Source organism: Schistocerca piceifrons, chromosome 2, assembly GCF_021461385.2.
Source record: "Schistocerca piceifrons isolate TAMUIC-IGC-003096 chromosome 2, iqSchPice1.1, whole genome shotgun sequence".
NCBI lineage: Eukaryota > Metazoa > Arthropoda > Insecta > Orthoptera > Acrididae > Schistocerca > Schistocerca piceifrons.
The window spans coordinates 762,694,142-762,711,453 of NC_060139.1; the positions used below are offsets into that span (position 1 = coordinate 762,694,142).

The window sequence follows — 17,312 nt, forward strand, 5'->3', positions numbered from 1 at the left end:
TGCACGAATGGAAAAACGTCATTTTTTCGGATGAATCCAGGTTCTGTTTACAGCATCATGATGGTCGCATCCGTGTTTGTCGACATCGCGGTGAACGCATATTGGAAGCGTGTATTCATCATCGCCATATTGGCGTATCACCTGCGTGATGGTATGGGCCGCCTTTGGTTACACGTCTCGGTCACCACTTGTTCGCATCGACGGCACTTTTAACAGTGGACGCTATATTTCAGATATGTTACGACCAGTGGCTCTACCCCTCATTCGATTCCTGCGAAACCTTGCATTTCAGCAGGATAACGCACGACCGCATGTTGCAGGTCCTATACGGGCCTTTCTGGATAAAAAAAATGTTCGACTGCTGCCCTGGCCAGCACATTCTCCAGATGTCTCACCAAATGAAAACGTCTGGTCAATGGAGGACGAGCAACTGGCTCGTCACAATACGCCAGTCACTACTCTTGATGAACTGTGGTATCGTGTTGAAGCTGCATGGGCACCTGTACCTGTACAGGCCATCCAAGCTCTGTTTGACTCAATGCCCAGGCGTATCAAGGCCGTTATTACGGCCAGAGGTGGTTGTTCTGGGTATTGATTTCTCAGGGTATATGTACCCAAATTGCGTGAAAAAATAACCTCATGTCAGTTCTAGTATAATAAATTTGTCCAATGAATACCCGTTTATCATCTGCATTTCTTCTTGGTGTAACAATTTTAATGGCCAGTAGTGTATTTCCTAACGCCACTCTGAGTAAACTTTCGTATGATCAGCTTGTAGATTCGCTGACTATCATTACCAACAAGTGAATGTGGTAGCTGCTAGGTACCGGTCCTTTAATTGCATACATCGGTCAGAACAAACTTATCGCGAGTGGGTAACAGAGTTGCAAGGTATGATGAGAAAATGCAAATTCATATGTGCTTGTGGTGTTTTAGATTCAGATGTTACATTGCGTGACGCGATTATGTAAAATGTAACTGGTGTCAGACTCAGATTTCTAAATAGTCAGATCAATCGTTTCAGTAAGTGCGAATACTTGGTCAGTACGATTCCGGTGCCCTGTCATTCGATAAATTTGAGCAGCCTACAATTTGTTGGGTTGTCTCTTGTTTGCAACCCGCCCATTCGGCAGCAGCAGCTTACGCTCGCCGCACCTTGTAAACGACTCTCCATGTTGTGTAGGTAGCTTGCTAAACTGGTGACTACACAAGCGAACAGAATTAAGCCATGCACTCGGTGTTATTCACGGCAAAAACACCAAGACTGCCACCCCCGACACGGGCAGGGTTACGCTTGTGGCAAGAAAGGACATTTACAATCCGTATGTTTGCAACAGAACAAACATAACAATTCTCGTCACTCCCAAAAATCTCGTCACAAGGCCCATGTTATTAATGCAATATATTCAAAGTCTTCAAGAGGCTACAGCAAAACTAGAAAGGGAGCAGTTTCCTCACTGCTACGCCAGTTCAACAAACCTTTTGTTCATTGGCTTCTTTGTAGGAAACACATGAAATTTCAGTTGGACATGGGTGCTTCTGTTACTTTGCCGAATCGTCACTCATATGAAATTTTCGGCTCCCCATGCCTGTCTAAAACTAGCGTGCACCTGACGGCATCTCAGAAAATGTCCTTTGCCTCCCATGCATCGCTCGCATACGTGAACAATGACTTTTATGGTGCTACGGTCATGTGATTGTGAGAACATATTTGGTCTTGATTCATTTAATTTGTTTGGCTTTAACATTTAGGACAATGTATTGTCAGTGTCTGCATTCCATGCAAAAGACAGTGAAAGAATTCCCGGAACTTTTTTCTGAAGGTTTGGGCAAGGCTAACAATTTAGTTTCACTTATTACCCTCAAAGACTATGCTCACCTGGAATTTTGCCAGGCCAGAACCGTTCCCATTTCATTACAGAACGAAGTCGCTGCTGAGCCTAAAGAATTGCAAGATAGCAGAGCTACTGCGCCCATGCAAGTTATTCAGTGGACAAGCCCACTGGTTTTGCTCCCCAAACCTTCAGGTCGCATTCGCTTCTGTATTGACTTTAAGGCTACTGTCAACCCGTAAACTGTAATTGATACTTACCCCTTTCACACCAAGGGATCTCATAGATTAGGTGCTGGTCGCTACTTTTCAAAAATTGATTTGCGTGACGTGTATCTTCAAATACCGCAGGATGAGGTATACCAAAAGTGTGTGTAGTGTATACTCATTTGTGCTTCTTCAAATATTTGCGTTTGGCTTTTGGCAGTGCTTCCGCACCGATCATTTTCCAACGGTATTTGGAACAACTCACTGCTTAAGTGCCAAACTGTTCAAACTACTAGGAAGATATTGTCGTTGTGGGTCGTACACCTGAAGATTACGTTGCAAATTTGCATGCTTTGTTTCGTGTGTTATCTGATGCAGGACTAAACTGTAGACTGGAGAAGTGTGATTCTTTTAAACCTGAGTTGCAGTATCTTGCTCATGCCATAAAAAGTCAAGGTGTACATCCTCTTCAGCCGCATTTGTTGGCTATACGAGATTTGCCAGTTCCCCGCAGTGTCACAGAATTGCAGTCAGTCTTAGGGAAAATGAACTATTATATTCAATTCATACCGAATGCTGCACAAATAGCAACTCCATTGCATCGCTAGCGTCACAGGAATGTCCCCTTTGTTTGGACAGATGAGTGAGAGGTAGCTTTTCAAGCACTTAAAGATGCATTGCTCAGTGACGGTTGCTTAGTTCACTTTGATCTTGAAAAACCAATTGTATTGCAATCGGACGCTTCCTCTTACGGATTCGGTGCAGTGCTTTCGCACAGAATCGGTGATAAAGATAGGCCTATCTCTTTCGCATCAAAAGTGTTGTGCAAAGCTCAGTGTAACTATTCACAAATTGACAAAGGGGCTTTGGCTATTGTGTATGGTGTCCCCAAATTCTACCACGATTTCTATTCCAGGAAATTCTACATAGTAACGGATCACAAGACTTCGCAGTCCTTGTTTCATCCGACGAAACCGGTTTCTGTACGAACTGCCCAAATATTGCAAATATGCGCTTTTTTTTGTGTCAATACCACTACGAGATTGTGTATCGTCCGGCAGCTCAACATGTTAATGCGGACGCACCTTAACTCTTTCGATTGGCCCTGATACTGACTTTGATGCTTCTGCTGCATCTTGTTGTCACATCGATGCTCAGGATTCTGATTTGCCTCAATCTTTTCCTCTAAACTATAGGTAAATTGCGCAAGCCACGGAAGCTGATTCAAATCTGAACATTTTACTAACATACATTCGCACATGCTGACTCGTTCCTTGCACAGCATAAAGAACTATGTAGTGCACTGATACTTTGCTCGTCGGCATAGCCTCGCTATACAGAAAGGCTTGTACAAAATGACAGTTGACAATCACGTGTATTGATCCCTAAAGCTTTGCTAAAGCAAGAGCTGTAGTTACTTCACCAAGAACACTGGGGGATTGTTCGTACGAAACCGTTAGCTCGTCGACACTGTACTTGAGAGGGTGTGGACATCAAAATGGAACAATGACGTCACAGTGTCATGCCCGTGCGGAAAATCAGTCCACTCCGCCATAAAAATTCTCTGCTGGGGCAAAGTCGCAATCACTATGGCAACGTGTGCACATAGCCTTTGCAGGACCTTTTTGGAACACTCGTTGGTTGATTGTGGTTGACTCGTGTAGCATGTTTCCTTTTTCTGTGCCAATGAACTCGACATCGTCACGTAGCACAATTCAGGAGTAGTCCTCTATTTTTTGCCTCGAAGGTTTACCCGAAGTCATAGTTTCAGACAACGGCTCTCAGTTGACGTCAAATGAATTTGAGACATTCTATGAACACAATGGCGTACAGCTTCTAATTAGTGCACTGTTCTACCCACAGTCAAATGGCGGAGCGGAACGATTTGTCAGAACCTTCAAGCAGCAGATGACCAAACTTCACTCCGCACACACCAGGGATCAAGCATTGCAACTGTACCTCGTCTCATATCGAACGCATCCACGAGATGGACCATCGGCGACGGAATTGCTTCATGGCCCTCGCGATCGAACACTGCTCCACCTGTTCCACCCTCCTCGGCATCCGGCTTCGAAGGAAGGCCGCAAGTATCGCTTCGCACCGCGTGATATTCTGTTTTACTTGGTTTATAGCGGCAGCAGACGGTGGGCTCGAGGCGAGATAGCCCGTCGATTGGCACTTGCATGTATCTCATTACAGGTCCAGACGGCTTGCAGCGCCGACATCACAATCAGCTTCGCCACAGTCAGGTGCACACTGATCCTTCTGTGTCTCCTCTTCCAGATTCACGGATCCCGAGGGCACCGCGGCCACAGCAGCCGCCAGAGGGTGTCATCACGACACCGCGGGACGATCCCATTTCGCCTTCGCCTGCTCCACCTTCTCTCGTTCTACCGATGGAGCTGGACCCGCCGACATAACAGCAGCCGACGCCTCCTACATCTGGTTCTTGGCAACAGGGGATGGACGCGTACCGTTTTGCTCATTTTCCAGAGGACGTTTACGCCGTATCTTCAGGTCCAGCGAAGCGTCCGCCCTTCTGCCTACCCCGCCGTTATCGTGCTCCCTACACGACGACGGTCCGTCACTTCGGGGCGGGGGGGGGGGGGGGGGGGAGGGAATGTTCCGGCGTAACGACAAGCGTCGGCAGCACGACGATAAAGAACTGAACATCAGAGAAGGCTGTGAGACAACGTCAGCCAATAGTGTGCTGGCTAGGACGATACCAAGACAGAAGCACCATCTATACGAAGAGGATATAAGCGCCGCGCCGCTTAACCGCGGCCGGGGTGGAAGACTAGCCGACACCAGTGACTTTGCTTGCATTGAAATTGTACATACCGAAGGACATCGATTATTTGCTTGTGACTCACCTTTGCGAAAACGAAAAGTTAAGTACTGTCAATTTAACGTCCTGTAAAAAAACTCCAGTAATATGATTTGCTTGAACTGTTGTCTAGCGATCCGAGAAAACAACTTACTAGGCACCCTGTATTAGACGAGAGATCAGGATACAACAGGTAGGGTGTAGGAGTACACTGAAGGCCTGTATGAGCGGGAAGATTTGTCTGTGATACAAGGAGTCGATTTAGAAGATTTAAGGGATCCGGTATTAGAATTTAAGAGACCTTTGGAGGACTTAGGGTCAAATAAGGCAAAAAGGAGAGATAACAGCATATCATAATTCCTAAAATCATTAGAGGAAGTGGCAATAAAACGACTGTTCACGTTGGTTTGTAGAATGTAGGAGTCTGGCGACATATCATTTGACTTTCGGGAAACTATAGTTCACACAATTCCGAAGAATGCAAGAGCTGAAAAGTGCCTGCAATATCGCACAATCAGCTGAACAACTCATGCATCAATGTTGCTGACAACTATAACATACAGAGGAATGGAAGAGAAAATTGAGGATAAGTCAGGTGACGATGAGTTTGGCTTTATGAAATGTAAAAGCAACAGAGAGGCAATTCTGACGCTGCGGTTGATACTGGGAGCAAGACTAAAGAAAAATCAAGACAAGTTCGTAGGTTTTGGAGACCTAAAAAAGCGTTCGAAAATGTACAATGGTGCAAGATGTTCGAAATTCTAAGAAAAATTGGGGATAACCTATATGGAGAGACGGGAACTATACAATAGGTAGAAAAGCAAAGAGAGAATAATAGAAGTGGACGACCACGCCATGATATTACTCAAGGACATGGGGTCACCATGTCAGTCCCTTACCAAAATATAGACAACACTATAACGAACCCCATGGGCGTGACTGATGAATAAAGTGAGAGAATCGAACACAAAGCTAAACTTCAGATAACTTTTCTTGGGTCCATAAACTAACCGTAGGTTACCTTCGCGAGAAAAGAATTCATGTAGTTGGTGTTTAAGCAAACTGTGAACTCTAATAAAGAACTTGCCTCAGGGTTACCAGCCAAAACACTATAGTTATTATGGCGTTCCGATATCTTCGCCCACTTAATGCGAAACAAGTATCGTAGCGCTTTGTTGGAACACTTTGTTGACTTTTCCGTGTTGCCGTTGAATGTTTCCTCCACCTACAAGTGACATCAGACTGTCCTCGCACATATCGCAGACTGAAACCCGTTTCTTATCGTCATCTAATATCATCAAAGTATGCAATATTGCTTATTGAAATGAACACAAAGCACAGTCACCGGGTCATTATACCCAATATATTCTGCAGGAGTCGGTTTAGAAGAGGTAGAGGATCCAATACTACAATCAGAATTTAAAAAAAACTTGGGAGGACTTAAGATCGTATAAGGCAGAACGGGTAGATAACATTCTACTAGAGTTTCTAAAATCATTGGGGGAAGTGGCAACAAAACGACCGTCCACGATGGTGTGTAGAATGTATTAATCTGGTGACATACCGTCTGACTTTTGGGAAAAATATCATCCACATAACCCCGAAGGCGACAAGCGCTGACAAGTGTGAGAATGCATCCAAGTTGCTTACAAGAATAATATACAGAAAATTGAGGATAATTTAGGCTTTAGGAAAGGTAAAGGCACGAGAGAGGCAATTCTGACGTGGGTAATAATGGAAGCAAGGCTAAAGAAAAATCAAAACACTTTCATAGGATTTGTCGAACTGGCAAAAGGATTCGTCAGTGTAAAATGATTCAAGATTTTCGAAATTCTGTGGGAAGTAGAGGTAAGCTATAGGGAGAGACGGATCATACACAGTATGTACAACACCAAAGAGGGAATAATAAGAGTGGACAGGCTGTGGCTAAGAAATGTCTCCGCAATATCCTTTCTTTCAGGAATGCTAGTTCTGCAAGGTTCGAAGGAGAGCTTCTGTGAAGTTTGGAAGGTAGGAGACGAGGTACTGGTAGAAGTAAAGGTGTGAGGACGGGGCGTGAGTCGTGCTTGGATAGCTCAGTTGGTAGAGCACTTGCCCGCGAAAGGCAAAGGTCCCGAGTTCGAGTCTCGGTCCGGCACACAGTTTTTATCTTCCAGGAAGTTTCATATCAGCGCACACTCCGTTGCAGAGTGAAAATCTCATTCTGGAAACATCCCCCAGGCTGTGAGGACGGGTCGTGAGTCGTGCTTCGGTAGCTCAGTTGGTAGATCACTTGGCCGCGAAAGGCAAGGTTCCCGAGTTCGAATCTCGGTCCGGCACACAGTTTTAATCTGCCAGGAAGTTTCTTAGCGGAAGTTTCTTTATCATGTATAAATATCCAGGTTATGATCAATGGCCTGTCAAGCAGTGAATCATGCCTCTAGCTGAATTCATATGGTTCATTATCATTCTCTCCTTGATGTTTGGAAATATGTCATATACCCTGCTATCTGTTATGATATTGTCCCAATGTACTTGCTAGTCACATGTTTTCCATAACTTTAATTCTTGACCCGTTATTTCTTTCACCAAGGGAAGATCTCTTTTGTGAAGCCAGTAGAGAGATATTGGAGACATGTCTAACGTGACTAAGAGTCCCTCTACCCAGCAGTAAACTCAGCAGGAGACTCCACTGTGTACGCCTTGCGATACACTTGCATCGACTGTACCATAGATTGTGTGGCCAGACGTTGGAGGCTAATCCTAATATTGCAGAGAGGACTGAATCATGATAATCGTGACTGCTGCAAGAGGATCTTAAAGTCAGTGGTGCCCTGTCTTGCTAAGTTGTGCATACCTTTCGCTGCTTTCTAACGTGTCTAGGATGTGTTTGTATGAAATGTAGGCTTCCCCCCCAAGCGTATGCCCACACACTTATATATTTCACCACGTTGCACCGGCGTTCCCCAAATTCTCAGAGTAGGATTCCGCAAGAGGGAGAGTCTGACTTTGAATAGCAGTTAGGTAGTCTTACTTGGAGCGGTTTCTAATTTATTATATGAGCATCACTTTTGCATCTGAGCAAGAACATCACACGCTTTGCCTTCCAGCTCTAGAGCTCTCTGCCACCACAAGCAACGGATCACTGGCATAGGCTCTTACTCCTGACACTTGAGCGTTCTCATTCTGAAATGTTAACAGTGGTTCGAAGTTAAGGTCCCAGAAGACAGGTCCACAGTGATCTTCCTGTGGACAGCCCTCAGTAATATTCACCTCACTACCTTACTGTGCGCTGTGCCTCACTCTATAGTGAGTGAGTCCTTCACAGTATTCTAGGAAACTCCGGTACAAGCATTTTTGGAACTGTGTTTCAAAAGGGCAAACATTGGGGGCCATCACAGGTAGTCAAAAGCGCTCGAAATGTCAACCATGATGCCTATGACATACTTGTTGCTAAAGTTGTCCACAGTGCTGAGAGAACAAGTAATAACGTAGCCAATAAATCTGAACTTTCTGAGTCCCTTCAAGCGTACTTTCAGATGATTCTCTTCTCATTTCCTGACATTTCAGTTACATTTATTTTGCTAACTAGCTAGAATAACAATGAACATTTGCGAGGTACCTCTTTAACGTCTTCGGCATCTAAATTTTGATCATTAGCATTTCATATAAAACGCTCACGCCACCCTACAAAATACTGAACCACATATTCACTGTTCTTGGCATCTCTTCTTGGATGTTTCGAACTTTCTTCTTTTCTTGTGGTACATTTTTCATGCTTAGTAGCGGTAATCACCGCTATGACATTCTTTCTACCCTGCCAGCTCGGGTCTATTGTTTGATAAGTCACGTTTTTCATGTCACAAGTAAGGCGAAGGAAGAGTGATGAGTAACACATCTTTAAGAAATTATAGTCCATTTGGCCCTCCTGATGGCATTCTGTAATTATTCCGTGCCGAGATTGTAATAGATATCTTGTTGGCCACTCGGTGGAGAAGAAAGCTTTCAGTACAGCATAGCTTGCGGAAGTGACACCTTTTCTTCTCTGGGGTCAAATAATGACGAGTGATAGGTGAAAAAACCACTGAACGAAAAGTTGGGTTGTCATTAAGCCACAAGATAGGAAACACGTCAGAAGACTTGCATAACTAAAGGGTGGCTTTGAACAATTAGAAATCAGTACCTTCAAACAAATTTTGGACTTCCAGCTGGTCTTTCTCAATATTTCGACTAACTCCAGCAAGTCTTCTTCAGGCGAGCCATCGAACACTGACGAAGGAGTCTTCCGTTCTGTAAGTTTTTAGCGCACTTTGAATGTTCTGTGTATGAGTTAAATTCATGGTTACAGACTGACCGCACTACCTGACGGGCAGCCCCTTAGCTGCTGGATTTGCGGAACTCAACTGTCCTCAGGGTTGCCGCTCGCCATAACCCTCAACGTACTTTGTCTTCTTCCATTACAGCGAATCGTAAAGATAATATGGTTCCAGGCATAATCTGATTTGTAGCCGATTCGTCGGATTTTCCGCCATGCTTCTTTCCAAGGGTTCGATAATAATTGAGTCCCAAAAGGATGTTGGTGAAAAAAAAATATTGTTTGGCCACATAATCCATTGAATGGTTGATGGGGATTTAATGTTCGGATATAGACTTGCCTGTTTACAGAAGGCAAGTAAGCAGTGATGTTCAGTGCAGCGTTCCTCCACGGTGTATGTTGTGTTGCCTATATAATAAGTCATAGAAAAATGGCCAGGAATTTTCTAAATTCCAGCCTTCGACAATAAATTGCCTAAAATGATCCCAGCAAGTCGGCAGTCTGACATGTTGGGCAGAAGAACACTTTCAGCTGAAACTTACGTGGGATTCTTGCTACCTTAAACAAAATATTGCCGACAAAGGAAACCAGAAGTTGTGTCAGTGGGCCCTCCTCCTAGTCCAGTTCATGTTTCTTATGTTTCTGTATGCAAGTGTTTTATGCAGACTCATAGTTTGCGACGGGCTGATGATAACACGGTGATCGCAGTCACTAATCAGTATGAGTGGGCGTCTCATAAATGTGCACCAGGGAACTTATCCGAATGGGACGGAACTTGGTAGTTGTAATGTACATATACAGACAAATTACACAAGAGAAGGAGCTTCACAATCAGAGCAAGTCAACAATGCTATGGCCCACCTCAGCCCCTTATGCAAGAAGTTACTCGCTTGGCATTGATTGATAGAGCGGTCATTATCTTTCTGAAGTGCAAGCCCAAAATGGATTGCCATGAAGGGCAACAAAACTGGGCACAAAACGTCATCGACGTAAGGATGCCGTGAATATAGACCAAATGGGTCCTGCTATGAAGACAAATGGCAAAGCAAAGGCACCTCAGACGATCACTGCTGGATGTCTGGCTGTATGGCATGCGACAGTCAAGTTGGTATCCCACAGCCGTCCGTTGGAGATCCAGAAACGTCTCCACTGGTCATCGGGGCTCAGTTTGAAGTATATTTCGTCACTTAAGACAATTCTGCTCCTTTCAATGAGATTCGAGGCCGAAGACGTGTCCGGAGATAGCTCAGACAGCGGTGGGACACCAACCTGACTGTCGGCCACCACGCTGCACGACAACTAAGAGTGTTGGTCTGGGCATTCCTTTTCATAACAGGAGCCCTTTGGCAGATATCGATGGCACCCTTACGTCACGTCTGTACGTCGACGACTTTCGACGCCCCGTTTTGCTGCCCTCCTGATAGAAAATGCCCGAACGCCCAGAGTTTCTACTGCTTGTCTTCGTGGTTGCGAAATCCAACCTTGGCAAGGAATGCCGGCGAATTTATCCCCAATTGAGAAAGTTTGGACACGATTTTGACAATCTAAAGAGACAACTGGATAAATTTGGCACGATATCCTCAGGAGGATATCCAACTACTTTATCACTCAATGCCAAACTGAATAACTGCTTTCATAAGAACCAGAGGCGAACCAACATGCTACTGAAGTGATCATTTCAGTTTGTGAAGATCTTACTCCTGAATGATCATCCAAATTTCTGAAATTTTGATCGTTTTTTGGTCCATATACAACACATCTACCGATTTCCGTTAAATGTGGATGATTCCTTCCGTCGCATCGCTTTTCTTAAGGGGGGTAGGATGTCAAACGGGCCGACTTGGAGCAGGAGAGGGACCACAAGACATTTTAATTACCACTGTTTATATTTTTACAAATAAATTCATAAAACTTTGTCGGCATGACGAGGAAGGATTCAGAATTCACACTCATAGCAGTGGAAGTTCGAAAACATAACGAAATAATGTTCATTACTGTGAAATTTCATCATTTTTTCGCTAACTTATGGCAGCATTTGTTGCTATAGGAACACTTTTCTTCATAAGTAAGAGAGAGTCTTCGATGAATTTTGCACAGCATACAAACCATACTTAAAGGTGTAAGAAACTCTAGAATTTTCTACATCTATTAAAAACTGTGGTAAAAATTGAGGTAATTAACTATAAAATTTGTGTTTTTTCTAAACATAGAGTTTAAAATATAACAGCTCATTCGTTTTTTCATAAATTAAATAAATTCTAGAGTTTCATACACCTGTAAGTATGGTATGTATGCTGTGCAAAATTCATCGAAGAATCTCTCTAACTTATGAAGAAAAGTGTACCTATAGCAACAAATTCAGCCAGAAGTAAGTGAAATAATGATGAAATTTCACATGTAAAAAAATTATTTTATTATGTTTTCGAACTTCCAGTGATATGAGCGTGAATCCTGAATCCTTCCTGGTGATGCTGACAAAGTTGTATGACTTTATTTGTAAAAGTATAGACGCTGGAAATTAAAATGTCCTGTGATGCTTCGCCTGCTCCAAGTCGGCCCGTTTGACGTCCTACTCCTTCTTTTTTTCGTTACAGTAGACTATATAAATAAGCATCTGCCGGGCCAAAGACGTAAGCGTGTATGGACAAGACTAAGGGAGCAAATCGGCCATGCCAAATTCCAAAGGAACCGTTATTGCATTTGACTTTAAATGACACAGGAAAGCACATAACACTTAAATACGGTCTGCTTTCCGACGTTATTAATCCTACTGTTGCTGAATGCGAATTTGGTGCCTCAGGCACCGCGTCAACACGTTCGGTGTTTGCAAGAGAGAGGTGGACGCCAATCAACGAGCCACAGAGGTGCTTTTACGAGGACGTCCCCATCCGGGCCGGGTCGAGTTACGCAGCGGCGGGGTGTGCTGGCGGCTCGGTCCCTGTGGGAGTCTGCGGCGGCCGAGCGATTCTGTTAGCACCGCCACCGCCACAGGCCCACTCAGTCTCGCCGGGAAATTTACTGCGCCGCCAGCAGGCGTTTAAAGGGGCACAGAGACGCCACCCGCCGAGCACCGTTCCCAGCATCACGTCTCTTCCGTCCCACTAGCTTTCTGCTTTTCGATTTGCTTCATAGTTCCGTGCAGACGTGCAGGATATACACAGTGAGAAAGATATGTGTATTTATAATATATACATTTTGTAATACATTTAGGAACCTCACAGAACTTTCTTAGGGTTCTGCACCTCAATCGGTAAAAGCGGAACGGTTATAGGATCACTTTGTTGTCTGTTCGTCCGTCTGCCTGTCTGTCCGACAGTTAGGAACCCTTTTTCTCACTAAAAGGTAAAAGTATCGAATTAAAATTTATGTTATATACTAAGATATATAACTCCTTGACCATGAAAAAATGTATGCTTCTACATCAATGCAGGCTAAGCATACGTCGGTTTAGATCACGTATTTTAGTACTCGCAAAGTCACTTATCAAATCGTAAAGGGTACTTCCCGTTGTCCTAGAATCGTGTAATTTTGCAACAAGCAATCTTTCATAGTAAATGTAAAGAAAAATATCAGAAAATTGTTAATTTGTAATTATATTACAAGAAAATTGTTTTGTCATTTTTATCCTTCTAATGTCCGTCTGTTAAGACCCCAGATCCTTTGGAACAGCTTGATGTATCAAGCTCAATTTTTTGTCCCATACCAAAATCTACAGTTGTTTGGAGACGTAAACAATTTAATCAACTAAGTCAATGCAATCCACAGGGACATCTAAGACGCACATTTTCATGTTAGTGTATTATCTCACCAAAACCTATGGGTACTTTCCGTTGACCTTAAGTCAAGAAATTTGGCAAGAAGAAAGGTTTTGCAGTACAAGGAAGGAAAAAATCCGAAAATCGTTAATACGTAATATATCACACGAAAAAAATTATATCTTTTTCATTTGTTACCCATCTGTCTGCTGTCCGTCTGTTAAGACCCTTTTCTGCAGGAAACGTTAGGTATATCAGATTGAAACTTATTTCACTTGCTAGGGTCTACAGTTCCTCGGTGATACAAAAAAAATTAAAGCTTCTAAGACAATACAGTTGAAAGATACTGCCATTTATGTTACATGCCGGAAACTAACTGTTCCCGAATTGTGTGAGTAGAAACCGAATACAAAATTTTGGAAAGATCCGCTGTCGTATGAAATATTTTGGTAATCAAAGAGAAAAAAATATTTCAGTGAGCTTGATTGTTTACAAAGTACTGCCTGGTAGGTCTGAAATTGCTATGCGGGTGGGAAAATTTCATTGGTTTCACAAATGTTTTCCCAGTCTTAGCGTCTGTTCCAAAGACTTCGTCGTCAGCGCGGTATTAAATCTTAGCTTTCGTCCTTTCTCTCGTTAGCATGTGCAGCCATTACTCCAAATCATTGCAGCTACAAGCACACTTGCTACTCGTGGACGCCTTGGAAGAGACATCATTGTATCACACAGTGAATGGCGTTCTCCAGTCACTTATTAACGCTTAACAGTTTCTCCAAGCAGGTCCATCTGTTGGTGCAGGTGGCTACTTTCGCTGACTCGACAGTACTTCCGTTAGAAAGGGCCAACGGGGTATATAGAGCGTGCCTAATGCATTTGAAAGGTTTTCATACCCTCGAACCTATGTGTCGGAAATTATAACACGATTTGCCATTAATTTCTCAACAATAAGCCGAAAGTTTATTACTTCATCCTACATTATTTGCAACAACAAAAACAGAGATTGAATTCTCCCCTTTATTTGTTCTCACACATGTATTTGGATCTGCGTATCGTTTTATTTGTGCACTGGTCTTCTTCATTCGGATGAAATATGTTTCACTCTTGCTTCAGCTATTCGTTGCTTTTCCTTTCACTGAATGTGGAGCCAGTTACTGTCGTCACTTGCTGTTCATTTGATCTGTAGTCTAATGAACGTCGAACATCAATACTCATACTATACTTTACACAATTTGAACAGCGGATATCTCCTGCTACTTCCAAATGCCATCGAACTGCGCCACACTTTGGAATGCCAGTAGGTGTGATTCACATAATCGTTTTGTAGGTATGTAATATTACACACAAAGAAACTTCCTATGTTTCTTTGTTAATGATGACTATAGTGACCCTAACTGATTAAAATCTTCCAGATACAATTAACTGCACATACATGTCAATAATAAGTGACCTGCGATCCTTATTTTTAGGAAAAATTCTTTCAGTCTGTCGACTCCTTTTTATCTTTTCAAGATCATCGTTTTCAAGTACAATCACGTGTCTTCAGACCCGTCCCTAGGTATGAAAGCAAATGACCTTGGGACTTAATCATGTGATTTAATTATAAAAAGCTGCAAAATGTTTGATTTATAAAAGCAAGGATCATATGACATCAGTAGTTATATATTTTTATCGCCACACATGACTTCATATTATTCAGAAGCGTTTTTCTTCGTACAGGAAAAGTCTGTAGTGTTACTGAGTATCATCCACACAAAATTGTTGAGTTTTGAACACTCATATAGATATGTCAGTAGTGTTAATAACACTGTTTGGTGCTCCAATGAAAACCCTCTGAATTGTAACGTAGATAAATAGCATAAAGTTTGTTTTTAACTGATATGACAGTAAAAATGATAACGTTTCAGTAAGATGTTACCGTGTAATTACGAATATGGTTTCCTGTGCATTTGTTTTTTTATAAACAGATGAAATGTTTTAAGCTTTGTAATTATTATAATAATTAAGCTGAGGACGATGTCTCAAATTCTCATTTGGTGACACATCTTTTGGATGAACCAAATATGCGCTTAAGAAAGCAAAACTGGTCATTTGGAAATAATGAACTGATATGGACAGCCTTTTGCTTGTGTTTTAGAGGTATCTAAACTGTAGTTACTAAATTCTGAAACTGATACAGCCTTTGACCCCGCCGATAAGGCGGTGCTACGCAATCTTGGCAGCGCGCCAGCCGCTCGCTCTCTATAAGACTGACAAACAGCCGACGGGCGCACCTAGTACGACTAGTGCGCCCGTCCGGGATAACGCGCGGCTGGCACTGTGAAATTCTAAGTCCCTTATCTGCTGACGCGGTATCGCGCGTCTATAAAAGCGAGCGCTGCCCGCGCAGCGGATCATTCGCGCTGCCGCTGCTACACAGGCAACTGCATTGAACGCTGCCAAGATGCCTTACAGAAGATACCGCCGTCGTGCAAGACAGACAATATATAAAACAACTGAAGACAGCCAAAATCTCTCGGTCGTTTGCAAAGTACAGTGCCTGTAGAGTAGCGTTATCTGTTTTATAATATTCTAGTAATGTTTTTTATGGTTTATTTGCAACATGGTCATCAAATATAGTAGGTAAAGTATACACTCTTTAGTATGACCTTGAGCTTGAGATGAGCGTTTAGCTTCATCCCATTTACAATTTTAATATACGTCCTTTCATACCTACTATTCTCACCACATTCTGCTGAAGACTTTGGTCTAACGAGACTGTTAGCCTTGCCTAATGCTTCTTCATAGTCAATAAAAGCACCGGTATATTAAAATCTGTATCGAAGCCCCTTTGCTACAGGTAGTGTTTCTGCAGGATTGGAACATAGGAGATCTAGACCAGAAACGAGGGGAGCAGATAGATTGGATAAGGGCGAAAATGTAACATCACCAAATGAGAATTTAAAATATTTTTTACTGGGAGCTGCTGAGGAGCCTCTTGGAAGAGAGGGAGGAAGAGGGAAGGGTGATTTGTGAATGACTCAGGCCTTAAGAGAAAGGACTGAAGAAAATAAGATTGTTTACCAAAAGTGGTTGAGCTCTAAAGGGCAGGAAGGCAGAGCTCACTACAACACAATTAAGAGAGAGGTATGAAGGATGATTACCTTACCTAACGAGTAGTGGTAGAATATATGTAGCGATATAGAACATTTAGTTGCGTGCAACACGGCTCTTACACGTTAAGAGAAAGTGGATACTAAAATTAGAAGGGGAGCTAGAATGTTTGCCGTTTTTGAGTCGAAAACACATTTTAAAGATATTCTTACAGAGTGCAGGGAGGACTTTAGAGAGGAGCAGAATGAAGTATGGATTTATCCACTGGAATGGCTGGCTGACAAAATAAAAAAAAAATATATGGAAAGGAAGCCTATCCTGGAGGTATAGCAATTAACGACTGAAGTACGGAGGACCTAAAGTAGTAGCAACGCTAGTACCTATTTTTAATTAAGTTGGTCTAAGAGATGAAGTACCCAAGAATGGAAGACTCCTACATTATGGCCATATATAGGAAACAGAGCAGGAGAGATCGGACTACATACAGGGGAATACGTTTTATAGCTTCTGTGTTCAGTAGTAGACCAAAGAAGAGAATATAAAAGATTGCACAGGTTGTTGCATCACAGGAACAGTTGGGTTTTAGTACTGTGGAAAGCTGTGTTGACAACATGTACCCAAGATGTGTCAGAAAATTATGCAGAACATTAAGACCTCCATTTAGTGTTTGTTGATTTAGAAAAAACCTATGTTTACTGTGGTCAGCATTCGAAAAGGTTGGAGTGAGTGATGCATTAATAGCATTGGTGAAAAGGATGTACCACCAATGTGAGGCAGTTACGAAGGTTGGTTTTAAAACAAGTAAAGGATTAAGACATGTATGCTCTATGTTATCCATCTTATTTATGTTGTATTTAGAACTTGTTCTTTCCTTCTGGAACAGTCAGTCCACAACTTTGTGTGTGACAGTACAGCATCAAGGATTACATTCATTACTGTTTGCCAACGATCAGGTAGGTACTTATGGCTCTGGATAAGGATGGTGCCATGTATCAAATGAGAAAGTTAATGGATACTAATAAATAACTGGGACTAACAGTCAATGTGGATCAAACAGAATATCTTGTTGTTCGAAGGGGGAAGGTGAGGATTTGGAGTTTGGCTAGATAAGAAACGCGGAAGTCCTCAATTATCTGGGTTCACTAATCGATAAGACTGGACAGTGCGACGTGGACAAATGTCACAACAAAAGTCAAGAGAGGGTGACTGTTAGATCATTAAATGGTATCTTTTGGAATCGGCACATGTCCATACGAACATACGAAGTATGGCTACGTGCTGGAGTTGAAAGCATTCTGCGTTTGGCTC

The 17,312-nt window shown here is 42.7% G+C and overlaps 1 non-coding gene across 1 annotated transcript; it reads left to right on the forward strand.

Moving 5' to 3' along the window:
* Positions 1-6,928: 6,928 nt before the first annotated feature.
* Trnas-cga lies at positions 6,929-7,003 on the forward strand. The gene has a single exon. It is a non-coding gene; the product is annotated as a tRNA-Ser (tRNA).
* Positions 7,004-17,312: the final 10,309 nt, after the last annotated feature.